Raw genomic sequence first — 26,025 nt, forward strand, 5'->3', positions numbered from 1 at the left:
GATACCTAACCAACTGAGCCACGCAGGTGCCCCCCAAAGACCTGGCTTTTTAAAGACACAGAGTCAGGCTCTATTTTTAAGAGAAAACCCTGGAATGAAATTTTTTAAAGGCATGCAGATACAGAGAAGAAAATCATAAGGACCTACTTCCTTGCCGGGCAAAATTAAGTACTATTAACTTTTGGGCATATTTGCTTCCAGCCTTTACATCCAGTACTCTGTTTTTAAAACCAATGCTAGTGCACTGATACGCTGAAAAATATGAAGTGTGTCAGTTGTGTGCCCACGTGTGTGCACACGCACGTGCACAGTGTGAACTCACAAATTTGTTCTCGCACATTTGTGGTGTTTTGCTTGCTCCTTCCCAGAGTTTCTGAGCTGGAAAGGGCTCTGCCACCAACTACTGTGGCAATCATGGAACGATGAAGCCATGATTTAACACACCACTGTAGTGCGCACTGTCCAAACAACACATTTTTAAAGCATGAAAACTCTAAGTAATCCGTACACGCTGGAAAAAATTTTAATGTGACCCTTTTGGCCTTTAGTCTTTCAGTTTTTCTTTTCAGAGGCAACCGGGATTACCAGTTCCTTGTGAATGTCTCCAGAGAGGTAATTTGCATCTACAAACATATATTTCCTAGTTCCCTACACAGCTGGTAGCGTCCCATGTATAGTGTTTCATGCAGAAGTATAGTATTTTGAAATTTGGGGAAGTATTTCTTAACAGTAAGGCGTTTTATCTTTCATTTTTTCTTTCTTTAAAGATTTTATTTACTTTAGAAAGTGAGAGCACGTGCGCATGAGCGGGGGAGGGGCAGAGGGAGAGGATCGCAAGCAGATTCCCTGCGGTGTGGGGAGCCCTACATGGAGCTGGTTCCCAGCAGCCCAAGATCATGACGGGAACCAAAACCAAGAGAGGGACGTTCCACCGAGTGAGCCATCCAGATGCCCTAACAGTAAGAGGTTTTTGTTTTTGTTTTTGTTTTTTTAATTCAGTTTATTGAGGTGTTTAAAAAAATTCACTTTATTGTATTGACATACAAAAAGTAAGTTTTGGGGCTGTGTAAATTTTTCATCCTGGCCTTCCTGCGTCCTTAGTCTTACCTCGGGGGTTCAGAGAAGGTCCTCCACGGGCTGGACAGGCCCCCCAAAACCACAGATTCCCATGTCAGCCCTAGACAGTTTGCTCTTACTCTCTCTGGTTGAACTTACTTACAGGCCCATAAGGAAACCCTTTGTACTTCTGGTAACTAAACCTAAATCCTGTGGAACACAACAAAGCCGAACAGAGGGAAATTTGGGGCTCAGCTTAAAATACAGCTGGCCAAGCCCACACTCAGTTGCTGGAATAACAACCAGCTGGGAGGCCTAAATTTAGCTTGGAGCCTTAAATATGGTCAGCTCTAGAGTGTCCACGGCCCCTCTGCAGACGACTCGTCCCCCTCTCTAGGGCCGGTCTTCAGAAAGGAACAACGTTCGTCCAAAGCGCTGACTTTGTGAAACTGGCCTAGTCGATCTGGTGTGATTTAATAGGCTGTAAAATATTTGATTTACAGCCGATCAATAGGCAAACAGTATGATTTGTTGTTGGGGGAATACAGAGCACAGGGACCAGGAAGATGCCAAACAGTAGGAAAGGTTAATTAACATCGTAGAGTTCATTTTAAAGTCTGATTTTAAAAAAGAAGACCAGACTGGAACAGGAAGCGGGTCCCCTGGCCTGGAGGGAACCAGAAGGTGAGCAGAATGGGCTCCTCCACGTGGTCCTCCTGGGAGGCCCCCCACTCACGCTCTGTCCCAAAGGACGGGGAGCCCCCAAACAGGGCCTCAAGTCTTGATGTTACAATTTGGTTAGCCTCAGTTTCACCCTTTTTCCATGCTAGAGGGTTGGAGACGAGCCCTGAGCCTCCAAACCTCAAGGTTTGGGATTCTTGGTGCTTTTGCCTCCTACGACTAACTGCCTCCCCACCTCAAGTTGCTCTATACCTTCTACCCTCGCCCACTGGAATCCCAAGTGTAGGTAAGCACAGAGGCCTCAGTGCCTCGAGTTGAGACCTTGTTTTGCAAATCTAACTTGGTAAGGGGGGAACACAGGGACCCTGAGAGAGCCGGGCATCCACCCCAATCCTGCAGATGGCACCAAAGAAGGCCTGACAACCCACAGCGCACCCCAGATTTCGGCTGGGCCTCCTTTAGGAGAGGAATGTGACACAGTTTATGGAAGATAAACAGTATGAGGTTGCCAAGTATGGCCTGAGTGGTACCCAGGGAACAATTGCAAGGGAACTTGTGATTTACTTCCTACACTCACACGTGCAGAGAAAACGTCTGTCTTGGTCCTCCCGAGGCCCCTAACCACAGGATGGTGGTAAAGAGAAGGCAGATGGAGCCTGACTGGCTGAAGACTGAGATGCAGTGATTTAAATACTGTCTTTAGGTTACTTCACCTCCATGGTTCAGCGGCTCAATTTTCTAGGCTTCTCTGCTGCTGCCACCCCCTTCTGCTTCTCTCTTAGAGGGTGTCTAGTGGAGGGAGTGGCAGAAAAGGCTTTACAGGCTGTTGTGGCCATTATGGGGTGGAGAGGGTGCCCTGGTCTCATGCCGTTCTGCGTGTGTAAACATTCTCCATGGCCCCCAAGCTGTGGTTGGGTTGGGTTGGCGTCCTCTTGGTCTCAGTGGCCTGTGAACTCCTGGTGCATTCTCTCTCAGCCTATTTGGGGGCCCACTTTCCCTCCCCATGGATCTGGGCTCCCCTCGCCTCTTTTTGTCATCACAGACCACCTCTGAGACCCTGTCAGCACCTCCCTCTGGACCCCGGCCAGGCTGCCCCCCAGGGCCTTGGCGGGAGAGTGACTTTGCCTCCAGCCCTCTCAGGGCCCTGATGCAAATGACTCTTCTCCATCTGTGAGCTAAACATCTTGGGGGTGGGGGGTGCAGGGGGTGGGTGTCCTCCCAGAGGTGGCGATGCTGCCTCAGCAGGCCCTGGGGGAACAGCAGAAATCCTGGGGGTGAGCACTGTGGCCAGGAGCGTGAGTTCCACAGTCTCACGGGCCCGGCTTCCTCTCCACTGCACTTGGCACTGGTGAGCTTCAGACCAGGGCCTTGACCACTGGCTAACGGGAACAGTACATGAGGTCATGGTCAAGGAGACTTGTGTTCAAGCAAGCAGCTCCCCTGCTGGGTGAGTGAGGCAGGACAGCTGGAGTGGAGAGGAAAGAGGTATCCATTGCTAGTGAAGCCAGGGGAGGCCATGGGCTCCCTAAGAGTTCTCATCCCAGCCCTGCCTGTCCCCACGCAGCACCCTGAACTGCCATGTGCCTGACTTCTGCTTTTTCTGTTACCTGTTTATTAAGGACTCAGTGACTGAAATGCCACTCGCGGATTGGCCAATAAGCCATTTTTTTTAAATAGCAAATTTTATGCTACCTCAATTGCCAAATCTCCTGGGGACAAAGTCAATTTATACAGCGACTGGTCGACATTGCAATAAAAAGGGGTCACTTCCTCTCAAGGGCCCAGAGGCAACTTGCAGAGATGCGGCTGACCTCACCAAGAAGCTTCGAGACGCCCACAGGCACGGGACTGGTTAGGGCGCTTCTCTCGGGAAAATCATCAAGAAAATTGAAGTCAGCTTGTGCCCCAAGGACACTTGCTCCTTCTGATTTTGATTTTGGCAAAATCAAAAATGAAGAGACGAGGTTCCTGCATGAAACAGCGGCCAGGGGTGCCCCGACCTACGTCCCCAATTCTGCCAACCCAGTGAAGCCTGCCATCAGGGGACTGATGAATGAATGGGAACCAGACCACTCCCCCATTGGGGACATGGCTAGCTATCACAAATGGGTGAATTTATGGAACCAAGGAAAGGAAGGTCATGTGACCCAGCATTGCCTTTCTTGGGCCAACCCCAGGCACAGCGTGTTCTGTGTTGGGTCCACAGGGTGACTCCCCAGAGTCTGGATGCCTTCCAGGTCGCTCTTTGGAAGCAGACTCTTCCCTTTCCAAATGCTCCCTCCTCTCTGTAGGTAGCCCACACCCAGGTGAGTCTCCAGTCCCCTGCTGCCACCTTTGGCTAGAGGGGAGGATAAGGTACCCACTTACTCATCAGAAGTGTTAGCCCTGGGCCACCTGGGTGGCTCAGTTGGTTAAGCATCAGCCTTCTGCTCAAGTGATGATCCCGGGGTCCTGGGGTCGAGCCCCACATTGGGCTCCTAGCTCAGCGGGAAGCCTGCCTTTCCCTCTGCCTCTGTCCCTTCCCCTGTTCATGCTCTCTCTCTCATTCTTTCTCTCTCTCTCTCTCAAGCAAATAAATAAAATTTTAAAAAACAAAAAAAGAAGTGTTAACCCTGTAGGATTTGCATTTTCAGCCATCTAGCAATTGAAATGAAAGGATTTTTGTCTCCTGAATGGGGTTTTAGGTCTTGGTAGGGGTGGAGATGTTCCATTTTATGGGCAATGGCCCTGGGTCAGTAAGTGCTCCTGAAATTGCCCCAGGCCTGGGTGGTGATTGGTTGACCCTTTGGGAACCCTGGCATAGGGAGCCAGAGCCTAATGGTCCTCTGCTTCCTCCAACCAGGGTGGCCCAGGCAGTGTCAGGCTTCGTCCCAAAGGAGCAGATGAGAGGAGAATGCTCACAGTCACTTCTTGACCTAAAGGCAAACCCACCTCTTTCCTGTGTCCTTGCACCTCTTTCCTGGGTCCCTGCCTTGCCCATCTTTGATTCCAAGGCTTCGAGATACATACATTATCATACAAGTGACAGCATTTTAGATCACATTTAATGATTTCTTTGTACCAAACCTCCTAGCCTTATTTCCTTTACCTTCCCTCTCTTCTACCTCTATGTTAATGTTCCCTCTACTAATAAAATGCCTGCAAGGGGAATATCCCTGAAATTATCCTTTTTGTTAGTAGAGTTATTATTTTATAGAAAAGCCATGGAGGCATTCAGGGGGACCTACAATGCCTCATCAATCATATAACTAGAGCAGAAGGGCTGACTAGAGAATGAGAACCCATAAGAGAAATTAGAAACATACTGTCCGCTCAACTTTAGGGGCTGGAGAAAGGAAGGTGGCAATTTAATTTAAGAGCTATTCCTGACAGGGAATTCAGTCATGTCAGGAAAGCTGCAAGTCAGAGGAAGAATTCTGTAAAATCAAAGGAGGCTTGTTGGGTAGCAATGCTGAAAATGTCAGCCCTCTTCTTGGAGGTGAACTGACGCAGTCCAGATGAAGGCGGGCGGGTTAAAATGTCACGCTGCTTCGCTAAGGGGACCTGCCCTCCCAAACATGCTATTTGACTTCTGGCTCCTTCTGTCCATGATTCAGGTTATTTATATATCTTGTACAATGAAAGCAAGGCCATGACGGCTCAAGAATAAATTGGTTCATTATCGGTTTGTAGAAGTGTCCATTGGGACTTACACTTTCCATTCCACTTCTTTTCTCCCCCACCCTTTTTTTAATAGTTTTATGGTTTTGACATAAGCTACTACAAAACCTAATCTGGAAGTATGTGGTGCAAATAAAATTAAATAAAAATTTCTTTGCTGTCAAACACGCAGTTCTCCCATTGCAAATTCTTTTGTGTCCATTCCCCCAGCACTTACTGCAAAATTGAGAGTAAAGGCCTCCACCGTACATTCAGGAATCACTATGGCAGGCCTCAGTGGGCATCATTGCTTCGTCCTCCCTGTTCCCCAAGTAGAAATATCGAATCTTCTTCCATGAAGCCAGTGCTCGTGCCAGCTCCCAAACCAGAACCTCTCTTCCAAGTTCACAAATGCTTGTCCTTCTTCTTCGTATGCTCATTCTGATTTTATCTTGTAATATATGTATTTACTTATTTTTATGTCTCTCTCTCCATCTCTACCATCTTGCAATCCCTACGTTGTAGGCTCTTGGAGGGCAAGAACTGAAGTAACGTATCTGCAATTCCTTGGAAGCAGAGAATAATATCGTGAACATAGCTCACTCTTGATAAGTGTATGTTGACTGACTGTGTGTCAAATTTTTTATAAGGACATTATCAAGAAAGTGACACCTCAACCATTCATGGAAATGGTCTGTGCTTACTGTGTAAGGCATAGGGGATAGGAATTCCACAAACCTACCAGAGAAGCCCACTTTTTAATCACCTTTCAAGAAAGCTTTTATTATTTTGGCAACTGGAGTACAGTGTTTCTGCAGTTTTTCTTATTTTCTGTAATTTTAACTTTCATAAAGTTAGAGAGAAGCTAGTTGACCCTTTATAAACTTGGAGCATGATATTAAATCAGAATTTTCCAAAAGCTAGTAGAGCAATTTGGTCTGAATAGGAAGGAATCAAAAAACCCAAAGGTGACTGGGCTTTGAGATGGGCGGGAGGCCACAGGGCACATTGAAAAATTGTTTTCTTATTTAAAAGCAAGGCTTACTCCGTAACTCATTTGACGAAGCATACCAAAATCTCCAGTTCTTTGTGCCAAATAGCAATGCATACTCGGGCTATTAAAAGACAATCTAAAGAGCCCTTATTTATTTCCCCTACCTTACTTCCCAAAGGATCAGAGTTGGCTTTATATAAATATACACAATATAGCAAACAAAAATGAACAAACAGAGATAGGTCAAAAGAAAAATAAAGAAAGAATAGTAAAATAAAGATGAGAATAAAGTTAGCATGCTGACACATATGTTAAAAATTCTTGAACTTCTCAGGGTGCCTGGATGGCTCAGTTGATTAAACATCACACTCTGGATCTCCACTCAAGTCTTGATTTCAGGGTTGTGAGTTCAAGCCCTGTGTAGGGCTCCACACTTGATGTGGAGCCTGCTTACAAAGGGGGCACCTGGGGTTCTCAGTTGGTTAAGCAACCCATTCTTGGTTTTGGTTCAGGTCATGATCTCAGGGTCATGGGGTTGTGCTCCATGTTGGCCTTGGTGTGAATCTGCCTGTCCTTCTCCTTCTTCCCCTCCTTCTGCTCTCTCTTTCTCTTAAATAAATAAAATCTTCAAAAAAGAAATTCTTGAACTTCCCAGTTTGGATCTGAGTTTCCTGGGGACCAAAGCAAGGAAGGGAACACAACTGGTGACAGGATTTCACAGTGTTTAAAAATCAAACCTAGTTCTTCATGTTCGCATGCTGGACACTGCACCCCACTTCTCAGTGGTTTTCTGCATTTAGGACTGGTTAATCTGGTGCCTGCCATGGTGAATAAATGTGTCTGGAACTGTAGGATAGAGGGGAGCCCTCAGTATCGCCTGTGGTGCCGCTCTCGCAAGCATAACGCCCATTGTTGTCATGAGTCGACCCAATGAGGCCCGTTTTGTGAGAAAGGTCAGAAGGAGAAGTTACTCCTTCTCCGTGGCAGTGTCACAGGGAGGACTGTCAGCCATGGTCCTAGCAGTGAGGGTTACCCCCCAGAGAGACCCTAGAAAAGTCAAAAGGGGCAAAAGAGTCTTTAACATATTCTTGACAGTTGACAACTCTCCTCTTTCTGTCTTCCAGAAACGATGAGATTCTAGGGCGCTGAAAACCCCAGTCTGCTTCTCTCAAGTTCCTCCACCAGGTGCCCCCTTCTCCAGAGGAGGAAAAATTTGACACATTCTCCCTCAGAGAGCTGTGAGGAGGAAAGCCATGTACGCAAAATAATGAATATAATGATGTGCTGGACTGACAGCCAAGCCTCCCAGGAATAGATTTTATTTTTTAAGAGTGGTTTTGAACCCACTTAAAACTCTCATTACCTCACTCGAGGGTTGGCTGATGAATAGATGGTGAGTTTGTAGAGCAAAGTTAGAGATTTTACAACAATGACACCTTCTCTGTATCTCTTGCACATTTTAGTGACCGCTTTGTCATCCATCAAAGACAAAGGATGCCGCAACTTGACCTCCAGCTTCTAAAACTTCACGACTGTGGACCTAGTGGTACATGAGATGTACTGGAGTCACTTAAGTCGGTTACCTCACTCAGATCTGATGTTAGTTTATAAAGAGGAATAACCATAGAAGTCATTTTAGGAAATTTGGACATGAAAGTAATAGGAATACTTTCTCTTCCCTCTTCCTGTCACTCATCCTCCCTCCCTCATCCCTTTGTCAGAGGCAAACCTGATTAACGACTGGTTTGATGCTTGAAATTGGATGTCCTTTTCTTTCCACCATTCCCAATGCTGCTTTGCTTCTGGACAGTCTACAGTGTCTGCTCGTGTATCACTCCACTGTCCTATTTCCACAGAAATCATTCCATTTGCTACTGTCTCATAATTAAGGTCAAGTCCCAACGTCAGTTTACTCAAGCCAAGGGCTTAGATGTGGGGTGCTCACTGCTCACCACTCAAGGGGGCCCATACCCCTTTCCTCAGTCTCCTTTGTCCTATGTCACCTGCAATGGAATTGTCAGCAGCAGTTATCAAGGGACAGCATCTTGGGATACATATATCCCGTGTGATTTTTTTTTTTTTTTTTTTGGTTTAAAGGCCCCAGTTTTGTTTTAGTTTGTCCTATAGATAGCTGGGTTCCAGATATGAGCATCTGGCTAACTTCAGACTTCTCGATACACAATTCCCAGTATTTTGAACATATTTTATTTATGTATTATTTTTAAATTCCAGTATAATCAAGGTGCAATGTTATATTTCTTTTAGGTTTCGCTATAGTGATTTGAAAATTCTATACATGACTCAGAGCTCATCACAGTAAGTTTACTCTTAATCCTCTTCACCTATTTCACCCATTTCCCCCCGCCCCCAGTTGCCCCCTAGTAACCACCAGTTTGTTCTCTATGTTTAAGTGTCTGGTTTTTTGTTTGTCTCTTTTTTTTTTGTTTGTTTGTTTTATTTCTTAAATTCCACAAAGAAGTGAAATCATATGATATTTGTCTTTCTCTGACTTATTCCACTTAGCACTAAACCCTCTATGTCCATCCATGTTGTTGCAAATAACAAGATGTCATTCTTTTATATGGTGAGTAATATTCCATTGTAACTACATATGGTGTATGTACAAACCATATCTTCTTTATCCATTCATCTGTTGATAGACACTTGGGGGATTTCCATAATTTGGCTATCGTAAATAATGCTACTATAAACATAGGAGTGCATGTATCCTTTCAAATTAGGATTTTCATATTCTTTGGGTTAAATAACCAATAGTGGAATTACTAGATCATATGATAATTCTATTTTTAATTATTTGAAGAACCTCCATACTGTCTTCCACAGTAGCTGTACCATTTTGTATTCCCACCAGCAGTGCACAAGTGTTCCTTTTCCTCCACATCCTTGCCAATACTGGTTGTTTCTTGTTTTTTGTTTTTTTTTTTTAGTCATTCTGACAAGTATGAGGTAATATCTCATGGTGGTTTTGATTTACATTTCCCTGATGGTTAGTGATATGGAATATCTTTTCATGTGTGTATTGGCCATCTGGATGTCTTCTTTTTGGAATTGTCTGTTCATGTCTTCTGCTCATTTTTAATTGGATTATTTGTTTTGTGTGTGTGCTGAGTTATATAAGTTCTTTATATATTTTGGATACTAGCTCCTTATTGGATATGTCATTTGCAAATATCTTCTCTCATTTACTAGGTTGTCTAAATTTTAGTTTTGTTGATTGTTTCCTTTGCTATGCAGATAAAGCTTTTAATTTTGATGTAGTCTTTATGATTTATTTTTGTTTTTGTTTCCCTTGCCTTAGGAGACATGTAGAAATGCTCTCACTGGTGTCAGAAAAAAAACATCCTGTGTGCTCTTCTAGGATTTTTATAGGCTCGGTTCTAACAAATTTGGTCTCTAATCCATTTTTTAGCTGATCTTTGTGTCTGGTGTAAGAAAGTGGTCCCGTTTCATCCTTTTGCATGTAGCCGTCCAGTTTTCCCAGTGCAGTTTGCTGAAGAGAGTGTTTTTTTCCACTGCATATTCTTGCCTTCTTTGTTGAAGATTGACTATATAAGTGTCGATTTAGTTCTGGGCTCTCTATTCTGTTTCATTGATCTATGTGTCTATTTTTGTGCCAGTGCCATACTGTTTTAATTACTACAGCTTTGTAGTATATATTGAGTCTGGGATTGTGATACTCCATTTTGTTCTTTTTATTTTGAACATATTTTTAAAAGATTTTATTTATTTATTTGAGAGAGAGAGAGAGAGCACAGAGGGAGAGTGAGGCAGTGAAGCAGATTCCCTGCGGAGCAGAGAGTCTGACTTGGGGGAGGGAGGACTCAATCCCAGGACCCTGAGATCATGACCTGAGCTGAAGGCATATAGTTAACTAACTAAGCCACTCAGGCACCCCTTATTTTGAACATATTTAAAAATAATAGCCAATAGTGACAGAGTACATTGGTTAGACAAGACTTCCCAAATACTAGTGATATCTGGGAGAAATTTTTTAATAGAAATGACTATTAGAAAGCACTGAAGAACCAAAGCTGAGAGAAACTAGACAAGAATCTATCCTCGTGAGATTCTCTCTCTGCAGCAGCTATTTTTTTTTTTTTTAAGATTTATTTATTTATTTGAGAGAATGAGAGAGAGCGAGCATGAGCAGGAGAGGAAGGGCAGAGGGAGAGAGAGAAGCAGGCTCCCCACAGAACAGGGAGGCCCACTGCAGGGTTCAATCCCAGGACCCTGGGATCATGACCCAAGCCAAAGGTTGATGCTTAACCAACAGCCCATGCAGCAGTTTTTTGTTTTGAGATAACTTTTCAGTCTGTATGCAGCTTTCTTCCAGGGACAGCAGAAATCCAGTCTCACTGGGTTAAGGAGTCACATGGCAGGGTTTAGGGGAGAAGAAAGATTTAGGAAGGGAAGGAGACCCAGAGACAGTGAATACAAAATCTGTTAAAAAAAAAAAAAAAAAAAAAAGGAAAATCTTGGGCTGACCATTAGATGATCTACTTGTGAAGAGATCCCAGGGCCTTAATGGAAAAACAGTAGCTAGAAACAAAATTAGCAACCTATGTTTCAGCCACTTCCCATCACAGGGAAAGTAAAGCTTGAAGTTTGAGTTCAATAATGTTAACTATTTGCTAAGACAAAAATTACTCTTTAGAGTAACATAACAGAATCCAGAGTCCTCACACTGAATCATTTACAATGTCCCTATGCATTTTTAAAAAGTCACTAGATAAGACAGAAACAGGAAAATGTGACCCATACTCAAGAAAAAAAGTTAGTGAATTCTAATGCTGAGAAGTTGCAATAGTGGACAAGGACTTAAGGGTGCTATTGTAACTTTGTTCAAGGAGTGAAAGAAAACAGTACATGATAAATGAACAGATGGGGGAAACTCAGCAGAGAAATAAGCTGCACAAATAAAACACATGGAAATTCTAAAGCAGAAATGTGTACAATTAAAATAATAAATTCACTCAAAGTTTTTAATACTGGATTGGAACTGGCAGAAAAATGAGTCGATGACTTGAGATAATTCAATAACAATTCCCTCAAAAGATGAGAGAGTAAAAGCTGAAGAAAAACAACAGTCCTAGACTTGTAGGATAATATCAAGTGGTCTAACATACCATTAGAGTCCAAGAAAGAAAAGAGAGAGGATGAAGAAGAAAAAGTCCCTGAAGAAGTAAAAGTCAAACACTTCACAATTTAGTTAAAGATATGAATTTACAGATCCAGGAAGCTGAATAAAGCCTTAGTGGAATAAATATATACTTAGTGGGATAGACAACCATATCTAGGCACATTATTCAAAAACTCATGCAATCCAAAGATAAAAGAATGTTTTAAAAGTTTCCGGAGTAAAACAATACATTTCATTCAGGGAAACAATAATATGAATTACATTTTCCTGTACTAAGAAATAAGAGAAGCTAAAAGACAGTGGAATACAATCTTTAAAGAACTGGTGGAAGAAATAAGCCCATCCACCTGGGAATTCTATCAAATATTTAGTGAAGTAATAATACCAGCTTCATACAAAATCCTTTAGAAAATAAGGGCAAAAAATACTTTTTTATGAGGCCAGCATAATGCTGATACCAAAAATCTGACAAAGGCATCAACAGAAAAGAAAATTAAAGATCAATATATCTCATAAATATTAAACACAAGAATTTTTTTTTTTTTTTAAGAGAAAGGGAGGGAAGGGAGGGCAGAGGGGGAGAGAGAGGATCTTGAGTAGGCGCCATACCTAGCATAGAGCCCAGTGCGGGGCTTGATCTTACACCCTTTAGATCATGCCCTGACTTGAAAAAAAGCATTGGACTCTTAATTGACTGAGCCACCCAGGTGCCCCAAGACACACAAAAAATTTTCTTAAAGATTTTATTTGACAGAGAGAGAGAGAGAGCGTGTGCATGAGTGGGGGAGGGGGTAGAAAGAAAAAGAGAGGGAGAAGCAGACTCCCCAGTGAACGTGGAGCCAAATGAGGGGCTTGATCCCAGGACCCTAGGATCATGACTTGAGCTGAAGGCAGTTGCTTAACTGACTGATCTACCCAGAAATGTGAGATTAAATTTGTGTTTTAAGCCACTAAATTTGTGGTAATCTGTTACAGCAACCTTAGAAACTAACATAGCTGCTATAAAAGACATACATTATAAAGCTACTGTAATAAAGACAGTGTGATACTAATGTAGAGTTAATCATAACAAGTAATGAAACAAAATAGAATCTAGAAATAGAGCCCCACATATACAGTCTATTGATTTTTTTCAGAAAGGTGCCAAAGTGATTTAATGGGAACAGGATAGTATTTTCAGAATGGTGGTAGAACAACTGGATATGCACATTTGAAAAGTGAACCTTTATCTCACATAATACACAATAATTATCTTGAGATGGACTAGAGATATAAATATAAAAGCTAAAACCAAAAAGTGTGTGCAGGAAAACCCAAGATAATATCTTTACATCCTTGGATTTGGCAAAAATTGCTCAGATAGGACACAGAAAGTAATAACCATAAAAGAAAATAATTAACAAATTAGTCTTCATCAAAATTAAGATATTCTGCTTATCAAAAGACATCTTTAATAAAGTGAATTGACAAAGCACAGACTAGAAAATATTCATAAACGTGTTCTGACAAAGGTCTTGCATCAGAATATATAAAAGAATCTCTAGAGGTACCTGGGTGGCTCAGTGGGTTAAAGCCTCTGCCTTCAGCTCCGGTCATGATCCCAGGGTCCTGGGATGGAGCCTGCATTGGGCTCTCTGCTCAGCAGGGAGCCTGCCTCCTCCTCCTCTCTCTCTCTCTGCCTACTTGTGATCTCTATCTGTCAAATAAATAAATAAAATCTTTAAAAGAATCTCTACAACTCCATAATTTAAAAAATGAGCAACCCAATTTATTAAAAAAGGAAAAAACTACTTGAACAGACATTTCACAAATGAAGACACACAACTAACCAATAGCATATGAAAAAGTGCTTAACCTCATGAGTCATCAGGGAAATGGAAATTAAAACCACAATGAGGTACCACCCTATATCCATCAGAATGGCTAAAATTTAAAAGATGGATACAGCTAAATGTTAGCAAGGCTGTGGAGTAACTAAAATTCTCACATGGCTGACCTAGAAGGTTGGATGTATGTGTTGGACTATAAAGTGGTACAACCACTTGCAAAATGGCTTGGCAGGGTCATACAATTAACAATTAACACAGAACTGCACTTTTACTCAGCAGTTCCATTCCTAGGTATTTATTTATTCAATAGAAATGAAAACTTATATACATGTATACACACACACACACACACACACACACACACACACGATATTTGTACAAGAATGTTCATAGCAGCCTTCTTCACAATAGCCAAAAGCTAGAAGCAAGTCAGTGTCCTCCATCAGATAGTAGGAACCTTCCTACAAGGGTTCTTCCATCGTAAAGACCAGTGTTCTCACAGTGGACCACTGCTCAACAATAATAAAAAAGGAGTGAGGCAAAAATATGGATGAACCTCACAAAAATTATGTTGAACGAAAGAAGGCAGAGTCACAGGAGTATGGTTTCATTTATGTGAAGTTCTAGACCAGACAAAAATAACCAAAAGTGAAAAATCAAGCTGGTGGCTGTCTCTGAGTAACTAGGAGGAGACATGAGGGAACTTTCTGGGGGAGATGAAAGTGTTCTACATTGTGACAGGCGTGCGGGTTATGTGAGAGTATCTATTTGTCAAAATCACACTGTTGACATTCGTGCACATTAATGTAGAGGTTACCTAAAAGAACCAACAGCAAAATTTATAATAATTTGGTGTCTTTGGCAAGGCGAGGGTGGGGGGTTGTTTGAAGAAACAGATGAAACCATAATGGCAGAATATTAGCAATTGTTGAAGCTGGGGCTTGGGTACATGGGGGTTCATGATACTGTTCTGTTTGCTTTCCATAACAAAGTTTTAAAAATATAATAATTGATATATAATTCCTTTCAAATATAGCAAGATCCACTGAACATGATCTAGTATATTTGATTAGCTGGAGGTTAAAAATGAGAAATTAAGTGGCTTTCATCAGGAATGTGTTTTTCTTTATTTATTGGATCATCTTCATTTTTTCAATGTTCAGAAATAGAAAAGAGGCCGTCCTTTGAGGGCTAGAACCCTGAAAGAAAATGTACTGAGCTTATAACTAACATTTCGTCAGAGAACAGATTCAAGAATCTGATTTTATTAGAAAATTCGCAGGTCTTCAAACTATACGAGAATATATTTGATAAACCCCAAACATTAAATTGTCTAATTTTTATTACAAAATTCCACTAAACTGTACACTGAAAAATGGCTAGGATGTTAAATTTTATGTTAAGTGTATTTTACCACAATTTAAAAATGATTATGTAAAGTAAAAAGTTCCAAATGAAGAAATGAAATGTTTTTTTTTTCTTTTTCCTCCACATACTCAATATTTATTCTCTTGCCCTCATATGTCACATGGTGCTCATTAGAGTTCCTGGAATTAAATACTTTTAAAAATATTTCAAGTAATTGTCAGGTCCCCAACAAGCAAAAATCTGGGATGCCAATATTCTCTGAAATTTGTAAACATAAATGTTTCATGAACACTTGATTCGCAAAAACTTCTAGATGAATTTAAGTTTAGCAGCCTGTTTTATACCAGCCTTTTAATGTCATAATTTAAAAACCCTCAATTTGGGGTGAGGGTAAGAAGAAGAAATGGATCGATTCCATGTATAAAGAATATTTCCATAAAAATTCACTGAACAATCCTTAGAGAAAGAGGTGCAGTTGTAGGACTGACTTTTCACAAGGTTCTAATTTAGATTTTCTTCAAGTGTGGGAGCTTTCACACTGGAATGTCTCTGGCCGGGCTACCGGGAGTTTTGAAATCTCTGTTCCCTGGGAACATGGTGGTTTTAGAAACAGGACAGATCTTCCTCCAGGGCAACTTTGGGCAACCAGGCGTCCAGAACAACTCAGCTGACCTGGCCAGGTAGTAGGGCTAGAGTGGGAGTTTTCTGGAATACATGAACACTCACTGCTATCTTCTGTCCTCAAGTCACTTCGTTGGAGATGTAAAGTCTTGAGGGAAAGAGTGTAATGGACTGAGCTTAGGTCTTGAGCTTGCTGCTGGTTGTACGGGGGGAGTGATGGGAAGTTTCTGCCAGAAAGAACTTCCAAAAACTTCTTCAGCCTTCTCAGTGGTAGGGCAGGTTGTTTCCAATTACTGAACATAGTGGAGGAAATGAAATGCCACAAAAGGAAATAGGGTGCTGTTGTAGAAGGGGTGTGGAGACTGGGCCAACTTCTGAGAGGGCAAGCTGTTTAGAAGGGACTCTGAATATGGCCCCATGTTACCCATCCACTTCATTTTCACTAATTTAACGTCAGGCTCCTTCAGCCCCCAAAGATGGTCATTCCTGTGTTCCTGTTTATCTCAGTCATCCTTGCAACACCAGACAGAGTAGGTAGATCAGGGCCCTGTGGGCTGTAAAGAAAACCTCAATTCTATTGACTTAAATAATCCAGAAAAGTATTATTTTCACGTAACAAGATCAGATGGGTTGGTTGAGTCAGTAGCTAAGTAATGCTGTCAAGAATTTAAGATTAATTCCATCTTTCTGCCTTGCCATTTTAAATGTGTCAGTTACTAGATGCCTACGGCAGCTCCAGGCTTCAAATCCCCACATACCACTATCCAGAAGCAGAACAAGGGGATTATTGTGCCCTTGCGTCTCTTTTTAAGAGCTGAGAAATCTTTCTCAGAAGTCCCTCAGCAGATGTCTCTTCATGCCTTGTTGGTCAGAATTGGGTCACATGCCTCTTTTGCATCAAGGAAAATGGAATTTCCATTAACTGGCGTAATCAAATTTTTTTTTTTTTTTTTTTGGTCCATCTGGTCAAAGTTGGGTAACGTTGTGTGGGCATTTGTCATATTTGTCATATTTCGACAAATTTCCCACATTATGAGTCCTGGAGAGCCAGGACAGAAGCAAAACTCACCAGTAGGCGGGTATATTTGGGTGCAGGTGTGTTGCCTGGACGCCACTAATTAGACACACCTGTGCAAGACTTCAGTTCAGAAGAGAGGAAAGTACGGAGTTAGATGGCAGGCAGAATCCCTTTTCCAGGGAAGGTGGAGGAACACCGCAGAAAGACGGTGTGGTTTTCGGAGACAACTGTGTGGTGACATTCTGCGCACGGCAGCCATGGTACAGGTGGCAATGGCTGCACGTCTCCACTGGAGCAGTGTGGTGGTGTAATTTGGGTACTGTCCCAGGTTACGTAGCTTTCAAGCTTGATATTCTAGTCTCCCTTGGGATTCCGTGAGCTCCGTCTGTCCCTAATCACCTCCTTTCTGGCTTAAACTAGCTCGAGTTGGTTCTGTTGTTTATTACCGGGAACTCTGCAAGGAAGAAGTGGAGAATGCTGATGGCAGGCCAAAGCCCCTCTACTCCAGGAGGGGCTCAGCAGGTACTGGGCGTCATAAAGCACCACCGGGCTGTATGCTGTTGGGCGCACCCCACTTACAGAGAAGACAATGTGAATGACGCCCCAGAAGTGGTACCCTGTTGCCCAGCCCCGCTTCCTTCAGGATGAATCTATTCTTCCTGGTGCTCTCCTTAAGCATTTTCCAATGAATGCCTTCATGCCCTGAGAATTTTTCCCCTTGGCCTCATGCGTAGGTGTCACTCAGTAGTGTGTGGAAGACATCACAGACCAGTCTAGCCAAGTCAAGCCATGCATAGATAAAAAGGTTGAAAAAAATGAGATACTGTATACTTTCCGTTTTGTATCCTCTTACAAATAACTAAAAGGAAAAGAATCTTGCCTGCAATTTTTATAAACAATTATTTTATAATTTATTTTTAGAAATAAAAATAAAAATTTTTATTAAGAGAAAAAAAAAGCATGGCGACGTTAATGCAACTTCCAATAACAAGGAACTGGGTTTACAATTCTGTCCCTCCCCCCATGACAGAACTGCTTGTGCCTCATAACACTGCATTATTTGCATATCTCAGCTGGGCCTGTATATTCATTAAGTGGGTACGATATATTTTCCCTAACTACCAATCACCCCTCCTAGATATTTAGGAGGCTGCCAGCTTATAAACATTCTTATATTAGTTTTGTATTAAACAAGTGTAAAACATTGTCCTCCTTTTGGATGATGCAAATCACTGAATCCTCTGAAAATTTGGAATAGATTTGCCTGGAATTGCTGTTTTGCATTGCCAACAGCAATGTATGTGTGGACCAGATTTACCACACCACCTCTAGCAACGAATATGTTTTAAGTATTTTATTAATTTAATAGAAGCAAAATGGAACCTTATTACTCTTTTATTTTGTCTGTTTCAACTATTAGTGAGGTTTTCCTATGATTCTGAAGGTAAAGACTCCCTCATTCAGTATTGTCATAGAATGTTCCCAGAGTCAGCACCCGGCTCATGGATTGCAAATGTAATAAAGACGTGCACATTATCAAGAATGTTTCAGACAGTGCCATGTGGTTTTTTTCAGGAGCTGGTTTTAGGCAGAATTAATCCTTTTAGAGGGTTATTATATTGGATTGTCCCAGTTATGTCAAGGGATGGCCTGGGGGAGGGGTTTTCTTCATTTGTCGGAACATTGCTGTACATTTAATTCCAAATTTTCTGCTTCGTGCATAATGAAAAACGTTCACCGAATTTGCAGCAGCAAATGTAAACTGTATTTTTGACGTTTGAAAAATTTAAAATAGATTCATATTACAGAACTGCATAGGTTCTCTCTGAAATTCCTTCCCCAAAATAAAACCGCTATTTTTCAGATAAATTACTCCTCCCTTTTTCTTTTTTTCTGTGCTAGAGACATAAGCAGTCACTTAAAAAAAAAATAGCCATTGAAAGAAATTTACATTCTGGCAAATGTGGCTTAATTTTGAATGCTGGTATAGAATTTCTCACAGAAAGCCGGGGGTCCTGGAAACAGAATGTTCTTTTTTGAACCACATTTTGAAAAGGGAAATTAATTGTAACTCTTGCTTTTCCAAGCTGTGCCATCCTGGGGGAGGACAGGCAAAAAGTAACAAAAATAGTTTTTGGCTCCAAGGGCCCACCAATGGAAATGTTGAAACTCCTGTCCTCAAAATCCTTTCTTCTCACAGAGGCCCCTCTGGATAAAACCTGCACAGAGCGGAGGATCTTTCACGGGCTCCCCTGTGCTACCCTCCTGGGCTCCGAGCGCCCCCCACCCCGCCCCTGCCCTGCCGCCCCCCTGCTCAAGCTTCCATGCCTTTGACCTTGTTGCTGCCCCAAAGCCACCTGTTCTCTGTGGCTACCCCCACCCTCAGCTGCAGGTGTCCGCCCAGCTGTTCTGGCTGAGTGAAGAGCAGGCTTTGTTTCCTCGGTGCATTATGGCAAGCACCCTGGGGGCACTCTCTGATAAGCTCACACCCTGAGGATCTTTTCCTGAAACACTCTACTCTGGTTCTCCCAGCCCTGGATCAAAGGACATTGAAGTGACACAATGTATTGTTGCCTCAAGGTCTCTCCCCCTCCTCAACAGCTGGGATGACAGGAGAACTGCAGACAGAAGAAGGAAAGAAGGACGTGTTCCCATTACCAGCACTCTGTGTAAGAATTAACTCCAAACGGCTTGAGGCCGTAAGACCTAAAACTATAAAACTCCTAAAAGAAAACAGGAGAATATCTTCATGACCTTGGATTTGGCAATGGATTCTTAGATACGACAACCCAAAGCATAAGCAATAAAAGGAAAAAAATCTGCAGTGTGGCCAGCCGTCCTGTATGACTGCACAAAAGAGCCACATCTGCTCTCCCACCTGCCGAAGCTCCTGGAACCTGAGAGGTGAACCTACCCTACGAGGCGTCTATTACCTCTTCACTTGCTGCATGAGTGGCCCCTGTAGCTTCTGGGTGGGCTGTTTTCCTCCCTATGCCCGCCCAGAGGAACACTCCCTCCCATGCCTTTCCTGGCTAACGGCTCATTTCCCACAACTAGGTTTCCTTCCTGTGCTTCTTGTTCAAGACCCTTCTCTCTCATAAATCTCATGGTACCATAGACTGCTAAAACCTATTTTATTTTGCAGACCCAGAAACGGAGGCTATGGAGCTCCCGTGATTTCGCTCACATTACAAAGCGGTTGAGAGAAAGGTGTGAGGCTTGACCTTGGACCCCAGGCCCTGAGCCCAGCGCTGTTTCCTGGATAGGACTGTGAGATCTGGGAGGCTGGTGACCCCCACATGTACCCATTTGCGGAAGGTGATTTGCAGGAGCAACTTTGGCTCTGGCTGATGGGAAAGGAAGGCATTTGTTGGCGTGGAGAGGGAGAAATATAGAGTGACAGGGAAGTGAGAGAGATGGAGGAGACTGACCCTTAGCCAGGCCATGTGACAGGTTTTGAGCCTCAGGGCACTGAGATGGGTGTCACAGAATCAGGGGAGCCTGCCTCACCCCAGAGTGGCAGCAGTGGGGAGGATGGCAAAACCATACTCTCCCGAAGGAAGGGTTCCCGCAGCTGGGGCAGCACGGGTCTTTTGAGACAGTGGGAGCGGGGGAGCATGAGGGGGCTCTGTCCTAAGCACAGGGGGATGGCAGAGCCGGGGGCACACCCAGAAATAACGGGCAGGAGGCTGGGGCTGACTGTCTATGGAAAGGCCTCCTGGATCATAAGGGTTCCATATTGTGATCTCGGGACCTCAAGTATCACGTGCTCAAGCCCACATTCCTCTGTTTACTTATTCAACAAATACTTCTTGAATATCTCTATGTTCCAGCTACCGTGCTGGTATTGAAGACACCCAAAGGTGAGCAAGAGGGACAAGAGCTCTGTTCTCAGGGGCTTACCATTCCATTTAGCTGAGCATTCCCATTCTCCTCTTTTCAGGGTTCTCCTCTCTGTGACCCAAATAAACAAAAAGTATAATACATGGTGGAAAAAAAAAAAACAAAACAATCAGGGCGCCTGGGTGGATCAGTGGGTTAAGCCTCTGCCTTCGGCTCAGGTAACGATCTTGGGGTCCTGGGATCGAGCCCCACATCGGGCTCTCTGCTCAGCAGGGAGCCTGCTTCTCCTCTCTCTGCCTGCCTCTCTGCCTACTTGTGATCTCTGTCTGTCAAATAAATAAATAAAATCTTTAGGAAAAAAGAAAAATAAAAAAAGGAGGCGCTCTGGAGCATCTTCTAGATCTTCCCATAGAGCAATAATCTTTCTCAGTAAAGTCCTTGAAAGTAAGGACTGCGTGTTGGTGTAGGACTCCTGTACCAAGCGCTTGGGGACATGAAATGATGCTCTCCCCTTTGGGATGAGCTTTCCTTGAAACTTCTCAGCACCTCAGGGTGGGTCCTGGCTGGGGACCTGCTGGTCGCTCTGTCAGGAGCTGTTCTGGGAGACCAGCTGGTACACGTGGCTTCTTAAGCCCTTAAGCCACTTAGTGCAAAGCCTGGCAGAGCCTTAATGTGGGAGCCAGGCAGAAATAGGAGGTGGAGCGTGGAGTGGTCAGTCACAGTTGGCTGGGGGCTTGGTCCCTGCAGCTTAAAGGATGTGGGAGACAGAAACAGTGTGCAGCCTGGAGCAGCAGCAGGAGGTGGGGGAGGGGGCGGGAGGGAGTCAGGGGGTCTCCACTCCTGATGGAAAATGAGCTGCTTTGAACACTGCTGTCATGCCAAAAATTCCTCCTCTTAATTTGAGTTTGAACTCTCATCATCAAACATAGTTTAAAAATGGAAAAGTTTCAGGGTGCCTGGGTGGCTCAGTTGTTTAAGCATCTGCCTTTGACTCAGGTCCTGATCTGGAGTCCCAGGATCAAGTCCTGCATCCGGCTCCCTGCTCAGTCTGCTTCTCCCTCTGCCCCTTCCCCTGCTTCTGCGTGCTCCCTCTCTCTCTCTCTCTCTCTAATAAATAAGGAAAATCCTTTAAAAAATTGAAAAGTTTCAATAAAAACTGTGGCACTGAAATGTTAAAAAAAATTATAAGTCATTTATACCTCAAGGAAGCTGAAATTTTTAAGAATAAAATGTTAAGAAAACTGTGATTGACACATTGTTCATTTTAACAGTCTCTGGCTGTGAATTTAGAAAACGCCAGGAAAGAATGATTTCACTGAGACTTTCAGGGCTGAAATCCACTTTTTTTGGTCAGTTAAGGCCGGTCCACTGGTTTCCAGGTCTAAACAGAAATTGTTTTCTCCAGAGTGCAATGTGAAATAATCATCCTGTTTATTTCTCGACTCATACTTCTTCTATGTTTGCATTGAGGAGCTGTGCAGAAATGAAATAGGAAATGAGAGAGTGAAGTGGTTTATTTTAAACTTTTTATTTTGAGATCACTGTAGATTCATATGCAGTTGTAAGAAATAATATAGAGTGTGGGGCCCCTGGGTGGCTCAGTTGGTTAAGCGGCTGCCTTTGGCTCAGGTCACAATCCCGGAGTCCTGGGATTGAGCCCTGAGTCAGACTCCCTGCTCAGTGGGAGCCTGTTCCTCCCTCTGCCTACTCCTCCTCCTTCTTGTGCTCTCAATCTCTCTCTCTCTCTTTCTCACTGTCAAATAAGTAAATAAATAAAATCTTAAAAATAAAAAAAGAAATAATATAGAAAGGTTCTGAGAAGTCCCACGCACCCTTTGCCCTGCTCCCCCAATGGTGACATCGTGCAGAACTAGAACACGATACCACAGCCGTGATAATGACATTGATAGTCCCTCGCTATATTTGGATTTCCTCGGTTTCACATGTGCATGTGCATGTGTGTGTTGGTGTGTGTTTTGTTCTGTGAAACATGTTTTGAGCTCTGATGAAGGAAAGTGCTTTGCGAGTGCACAAGTGATTATCATGAGGCTTTAATTTTTTGTGTGGTTATTACTTTTGCATCGTTGGTAGATAATATGTTGTATACCCTCTTTATGTAATACCTTTTGTCTGAATAGCATAAAGAATTCTATGACCATTTTCATCCCAATGAGATGTGTTTATAACATCTTTAGCTCTTAAAGATATTGCTATTAGAAGCCCAAATACATTCAGTTAGATTTGGGACCTGCTAGGATTCCTTTTGTCTGAATATTTAAAACTGAAGCTAGACGCTATTTCCTGGATCATCTGAATTCCAACAGTTAAATGACACTTTTCTCTATTTACATTTCCTTCTTGTTATATTGCCAAGATAACATATTTTTGGGCTGATAATTCAATAGTACATAAGTATATTGTTTAAAAAAATATAAGCTGAATTTGAGAACCCCAAGAAGTGGTCAAGTTAGTATCCTGGGTGACCATCTCTAAGCCCACAGGGTCTCTAACTAGTTAGGGGGTTCCTTCTCTAACTGACAGTTGCCCTGACAGCAGGGAAACTCCCTGCTGTCACCACCCATGAGAAGCAGGAGGCCTAGCTCTCCTAGAGCCTCAAGCCCTGGGGACTGGTAGCTTTTTCTGGGGCTGTAGGTTCTAGGGGGGAGGGTTGAACTAGTCAACAGGTGTCATTACCACAGTATAAGGGTCTTGAGGAACAAACTAAACAAACTACTGACAGGTGGGGTTCTTCTGTCTGTTCCCGCTCTGTCGGTGCCCCCGATCACTCTAACCTTCTCCAGGACAGCAGCCTGCCAGGTCACACCTTGGACCCCATTATCTGGCTGTCACAACTGAGTCACCCCTAAAATCTCTAACTCTCAGCCCCCTCTCTGATCAACCCACCTCATCTGCTCTGGGAGGGTGTGACCTCCTTTCTCTCCCAGGCCTCCCACACCAGCACTCTCTCCTCTCCCCCTACTTCCCCATGTAGCCCAGGCCTGCAGCCTACCCCTTCCGACTGTACTCTTCCAGCTCTCGCCAGTCCTAGGCACTGCTCTTCTTCCTGGGCTGTGGGGCACTGTATAGAAAGCCATAGAAGCATCCCAACTAGATCCACCATGAACTTGACCAGTGGAAAACAGGAGGCAAGAGGGAACAGGCAGATATATTCCATCTTCTTTGTCTCTCCTGTGGACGACACCAAGGCAAGTGCCTCCTTGCAATTCTTCCAGGGTTCCAGAACCATCGTTGCCGAGTGCCCAGGCTTCCTGAGGGAGAGGCACCAACCAAAGGGAAGGCACAGAGGTGGGGAGATGCAAGGAGAGTCCTGGCAATGGCAGTAGTCGGTTTGGCTGAGCACATGGTGCGTGTAGGTCTATGGCCTCCGCAGTCAGACTAGCTGGGCTTGCCTCCTAGATCTGCCATTTTTACCACCTGTGTGACTTGAGGATCCAAAGCCTCCATTTCCTTGCATGTAAAGGGAGGATAATAGTTGTGCTTTTAGTGTTGAAAGATTTACTGATTTAAAGTCATCAAAACACTTAACCCCGGGGTCTGTTAGAACCCTCGAATAAATCCTGGTTATTATAATGAGGGAGCAGTACAGGCAGTAGGACAGCGAAGGTTCTAGGATTTAATTTGGTCAACAGGCAGACATCATGAGCAGAGACAGGCATGTCTGGGAATGTGGTCTAGGACAGTTCCTTTGGTTGTGGAGTGTAGCGTGGCCTCGGAGCAGGGGAGAATGGAGTGGGATCTGAGGGGCCAGCTGGAGAGTAGATATAAAAAGTCCCCAAGATGGCATGAGAACACTAGGGAGGCATATCAAGGACAGCACAAGAGTCCATGAGACCCGTTTTTCCATCTCTGGGTCAAGCAGAGTTCTATTCCTTCTGCTCTGAAAGCCAAGGATTCTTTTTACTGCTCTGCTTCCTGTTGGGTCCTGGCTGAGGCCCTCTGGCAGGAGAGCCCTGGCCTTCACTAGGGCTGTTCTACATACTGGCTGCTGCCCAGGACAGCGCCCCCCACAGCTCTAGAAACCATGAAACCCATTCCCCTGCTCGCTCTTCCCCTGCAAGGGAATCAGAACACCTGGGCGCTGGGCAGAGATGGCTCCCTGTGTGAGATGAAATCCTCTGCCCAAGCCCCAGGGGATGAGCCCTTATTGATATAAGTTGATCACAGTAATAGTAGTAATCCATTCATCTCTGGCTGGGGCTGGCATGTGGGCACATGACAACAGTTCTGAACAGTGATGTGTGGCTTCTGGGAAATTTCTCCCTTTTCCCCCATAAAGAGGTGTACATGGAGATGGTCTGGCCCCCCCTCTCTCTTCCCTGCTTTGAGACGCCGTCATGTGCCCCCGCAAACGTCTTGTGACCGTCACTGACACTTCCTAACGCCAGCCCTGAGTTGCAGGACTAACCCTGAAGCAGCCCGCTTTGAGGTTGCTTGTTAAAATAATAAATGTCCTTGGTATTGAAGCTACTGTCGATGGGGCATTCTGTCATTTGCAGCCCCAAGCTCCCAGACAAGCTCTCTTAGTAAGGTGTCACAGGTGAGGCTGACAAAAAAAGAAAAAAAAAAAAAAAAAAGCCAGTTTCTGATCGTCTTAGCAGGTCTCTTCCAACATAGAAGAGGGACTTCGTAGTTGTTGAAATGAAGCAATTCAGAGTTAAGACTGCTATTGACTCAATCCCTGAAAACTAGAACCCTCTCCCCTCTGATGAAATACCAAGTAGAGACTCTGTAATAAACTGATAATTAAATGAACCCTCATTCATTAGCATCCCTAGCAACAGTTTGACTTGACTGCTCCTGACAGTGTGCCCTGGGGTCCTGGAAATTCTGTGGTGGGGATAATGTGCTTAAAGGAAAAGTAATACTTCAGATGCACAGGTAAAGCCTCAGCCCCATTAAATAGAGAATCTTCACTTAATATTTTTCAGCTGATAAGTTTTAGGACTATTCTACAGTCTTGTACCTATGCAGTTCCATGAAGTTAGTTAATTTTCATTGCATTGTAAATTTCCACCAAGTTGCATTTTAATGTATTTGTACCTTGAAATTTGTATGCAGAGACTGCATAGGCTATCAATTTGATGAACTCCTCACAGACATTATGTGATAAATATAATTAAAGCACCGAGATTCCATATTGACAAAAGCAGAAAGTGTCTTGAAGCGAATGTTAGAATTCTAAATTGGTGATTTTTATTCCATGCCAGAAGCAATTTTTTTTTCCCTCTGTGATTCCATCTCTGTTACAGTTGTAAAAATCATTGAGGGAATTGTGAGCATTATTTATTCAACATGCATCTTTTCAAAAATATATCTAATATATAAACCCAGATAAGCTTATAGATATTAAACATGAGATGTATGTGATGTGCACTGTAATATAAACTATAAAATCCACTGGTAGTAGGTGAATAAAATTATCTAGGAGTTCAACATTTTATTGCATTTTTCCATCTTAGAGTGTGTAATTCTCATCTTAATTCAAAATCCAAAAGTCCAGCAGGCACTTTCAAGTTGAATGTAAAGATTCCCAAGTTCCCCCTGATCCCTGTAGCCCCACACAGGATGTACTCTGAGATAAGTGAAAAAGAGAAAATGCAGGGCATTTTGTAACAGTTTCAGCAGTCTAGGAAATACCTCTCAATGCTGAGAACGAGAGGCTTCAGCCTAAAAAATTGTATTTACCCGTGTACAATGGCAAGTGGCACTTGGGACTTGAGCATTGAAAACACCAGGTCTCACATCGCTTTACCAGCTCTGTGACTGTGTGGCAGATCACTTACCCTCTGTGAAC

At 43.3% G+C, this 26,025-nt stretch overlaps 1 long non-coding RNA gene across 1 annotated transcript; it reads left to right on the forward strand.

The window, feature by feature from the left end:
* The first annotated feature begins 805 nt into the window (after window positions 1–805).
* LOC116868222 lies at window positions 806–19,041 on the forward strand. The gene is made up of 4 exons (XR_004382769.1): window positions 806–959; window positions 7,495–7,763; window positions 8,636–8,686; window positions 18,948–19,041. It is a non-coding gene; the product is annotated as an uncharacterized LOC116868222 (long non-coding RNA).
* Window positions 19,042–26,025: the final 6,984 nt, after the last annotated feature.

The sequence above is a fragment of the Lontra canadensis genome, unplaced genomic scaffold (assembly GCF_010015895.1).
Source record: "Lontra canadensis isolate GAN:19392208 unplaced genomic scaffold, GSC_riverotter_1.0 scaffold14, whole genome shotgun sequence".
Classification (NCBI taxonomy): Eukaryota; Metazoa; Chordata; class Mammalia; order Carnivora; family Mustelidae; genus Lontra; species Lontra canadensis.